Raw genomic sequence first — 3,624 nt, forward strand, 5'->3', positions numbered from 1 at the left:
TAAAAAAAAAGTAAAAACCCAACACCCAATTCCCACCCCCCAACAAAAGGATTGAAAAAGGGGCAAACAGGGTCCATCTCATAGCCGGCGGGCTTTTAAGTGTTGATCCACCAGGATCTTTACACGCTCCTCTATTTGTTTTTTAGTCTGACTGCTTTGAGCCTCCAGCCTGGCTACCCGGAGGAGAATTTTTCGCTGGAACTGGTGGCACCTACATTGGCAGCCATGTTGTTGTGGGGGGGTGGACGATGCGGGGAAAATCTGGCGGCGGGCGGCTGCCTGACCACGCCAACGTACTCCTGCAGGCTTGGGGGCCGGGGCATTGGAAGAGGCAGCAGCTGCTGCCGCCGCCTCCTCCTCCTCGGCCTGAGCCACCAGCCGGCGGTAGGCCTCAACGATGGCCTGCAGTTTCCGCTGACGAGCCCGGACTGCCAGCTCCTTCCTCGTTGGTTTAGAAGGAGTAACTATAAAGAAAGAGACAGAATTGTTGTAATCAAAAATCCCAGCAAATCAAGAACACAACATGGATCCAACACATAGTGGGCGGCACAGTACAGTAGCAATAGCAAGCAAGTTGAGTACCTAAAATGTTGTTTCATCTATCTTGAACATTCTACGCCTTATATACTTCATTTGTCTGCCTTTTTGGCACGGCATTATGCCTGCCCTAGTAACATAGGTAGCATGGGTCTACTTCAACGGTCACATACGAACACCTGTCTTTTTCATATCTCGTTTTTTTATATCATATACTCTGTGCTTCCGGGAAAAGTGACAGTCTCCAACTAACATTAATTAACAGTGGCCAGCTAGTACTAGTAAATGTGTACTCTAGAGACTATCATTCTTTATATCGCCAACAAACGTTAGGTGGTTTGTGTTTCGCCAGCAACGACCCGGAATGCATCCAGTCGTCCCCTCCTTCCCTTGCCTTTGGGTTTAAGCAAAACACCGCTGCCAACACTAGTATCCACTATACACTAACCACCGATATTGGATGTGTCTCCCGCCCACGCAGGCAGCTGTGTTTTCCCCTTTCTATGCTTCCACAACAACCCACGCATCCAACTGCTCTCAAACACCTGTATTGCTGATTCCAAAGTATCCTATATTATATGATTGGAGCTTTTTCCTTGCTCCTTTCATCATACTTAAAATCAATCTCATGTTAATCCATCGCGGTCATGTAATGTTGTGGATAAGACTTTTTCAGTCTGCCACCAACCTTTCACAGCTGAGTTGTAGTCACATAGAAGAGGCCTGTATAACTTATTTTATCAATTCTCGCCGGTGGTAATGCTTTTGCTAAGCTTGGTAATGACAACGGTGGCGTCATATATTGTCCAGTAGAACTTCAAGTTCATTATAAATATCAGAGTACAGTTAGGAAGTTTTCCCCACCCACCAAGTAATGCGGATCACTATTGAATGTAACTTACCATCGCCCACCGTTGTTGTCTCCTCCCCCGCTGCTGCCGGTGCTGCTGTAGGTGCCTCTGGTGGTCCTCCATTCCCCTCCGGGATCGCCTCTGCTGCCGCCGTTGCAGCGCCGCTGCCCCCGTCGGCACTGGTGGATGGTACCGGTTCTGCAAAAATAAAAATAAGTAATTAAGTACACCTTTTTAGATGGATGCACAGCCCCCATTGTACTTGTTCACCAAAAACGGAGTTCTGCAAAACAGTTAAGTACAACGTAATCAGTAGTAGTCCACATTGCCTAGTACAGCAGAGTAAGTAACACACTACACATATTAGCATTTGTTTGGTATGGTATGGTACCCAAGCTCATCTCATCTATACTGCTACTCTAGTCTAGTCCTTGGAAAGTTAGACTGAACCATGTAACCTAACCAGTTTGTACATCAATGACATGTCTACAGTTTTGCGCATGCTACCTCACACCTTGTTGCGCAGTACGAGAAGACGCCTTTGAGGCCACATGATAGTTAAAAGCATACACCTGAAGAGTTCGGAAAATAGAAAGGCCCGTATTTACTTTTTGAATGTGGATTGTGGAATTTCCTTACAGCCTCAGGTTACACCTTTTTTTTAGCATGACAGCTAAAAAGTTGAATAAATGTATGTAATGTAATGTTTTCATACTGTCTAACGTGCACCACTTTTGTCATTATCTTTCGGCAGATGAGAAGATTTCCTTCTACGAAGCAAAGATTTCCAGAGCTTACCAAAAAGAGTCATATGCAACCAGTATACGTTCAATGGTGAGGGGTCTCCGACATTTCCCACATTTCCCTATCGTGCACTGGTAGCTGTACAAATGTAGATTACTTTTTATTCAGCCTTTTTTAACTCTGGATTTTTTCTGGTGGCCCTGCCCTTGACGCATTTCACAGAACAACTTAAAAACATTGATGTTACTTACTTAGTTACTTCTAACAAAATAAAGGTTTTGAAGTACCACATTGACTCGGAAGTATATTTTCAGTGTCTGTTGTCTTGTAGACTTACACGAGAGAGTGAGCAAAAGGGGGTTACTTAGGTTATGGATTGTGTAATAAAAGCATTTGGCATCTTCATATTGGGGTTCAGGAAAGGGGTAATTGAATAATTGACCAATGACTGAGCCCATATAGGTTGTCGTTCATTGAATTGTGGGTTCCTCTGAGTTCTGTGACTGAGGTGTAAGACTGTAAGTAAGTAAGGTCCAACCTGCCTATCAACAACAACATCCAATTTTGGGGTGCATACATAGTTATGTATGTGACTGCATAGAAGAATACCCGCAAGAGTAGTAGTGGTATTCATTACTAACGCTTACAAAAATAGTAGACCAACATCTGGATGCATACTTGGTTGGTGTCAATTGGCAAAGAAGAGACATTACAGAGGAAAAAGCATAAGACAGGAGTGGACCCTGTGCCTTCCGCTATTCGATCACAGATTTTTTGAAAAGATTGATACCTTAACTAAAGAGTGGGCAACAGGGCAAGCTTACCTACAGACAGTCTAGTAGTAGCACAGAGAGTCATAAGAGAGGCTCTTTCAAGGAACAGAAAGGCAGGGACAGATAGTAATACCCAAAATTTTGAAAACATAAAACAAAAACAAGCATTTGTCAAAATTTAGTTAGGTGAAATGTCATTAATCGGTTGGAAAAAAAGCTCCGTTAGAAAGTTAGGGAAATATCATTGTTCCAAAAGAAAACACTGTTGGACTTACTAGGGACAGCAGCAGGATCCTCAGTAGAGGAGCTCTGTGCCTGTGGTTCTTCGCGTTCACCCGCCGACTCGGTCCCAGTCTTCTGCTTGCCCCTGGGTTCTGTGGTTCAAGTAAGAAATAATAATAAAGAAAGAGGAAAACATTGAGTGCTGTGAAACATAGACAGCATTTCAAAAACCACTGCTACAACATTAAAAGAAACAAACATTGGTCTACCAAATGACTACTGCCTTGCATGATTCACTGACTAGTGTACTTGGAGAAAACAAATCAAATGTTCCATAAACATTCTGATTGCAGATTACTAAGTAACACAGAGGCAGTAAGACCTGAACAACACCACAGATTCAAGAATGGGGTAATCAATCAATTATCTGTAAGTAGCCATTTCTTTTTCATTTTTTGCCAGCAAAATGCATAGATCACAAGGAGGAGACATGATTA

At 43.3% G+C, this 3,624-nt stretch overlaps 1 long non-coding RNA gene across 1 annotated transcript; it reads right to left on the reverse strand.

The window, feature by feature from the left end:
• Positions 1–421: 421 nt before the first annotated feature.
• LOC147709165 (uncharacterized) lies at positions 422–3,281 on the reverse strand. Its single transcript, XR_015296534.1, has 3 exons — positions 3,181–3,281; positions 1,440–1,586; positions 422–464 (listed from the first exon to the last, which is right to left on the reverse strand). It is a non-coding gene; the product is annotated as an uncharacterized LOC147709165 (long non-coding RNA).
• Positions 3,282–3,624: the final 343 nt, after the last annotated feature.

Source organism: Lissotriton vulgaris, chromosome 6 (genome assembly GCF_964263255.1).
Source record: "Lissotriton vulgaris chromosome 6, aLisVul1.2, whole genome shotgun sequence".
Lineage (NCBI taxonomy): Eukaryota > Metazoa > Chordata > Amphibia > Caudata > Salamandridae > Lissotriton > Lissotriton vulgaris.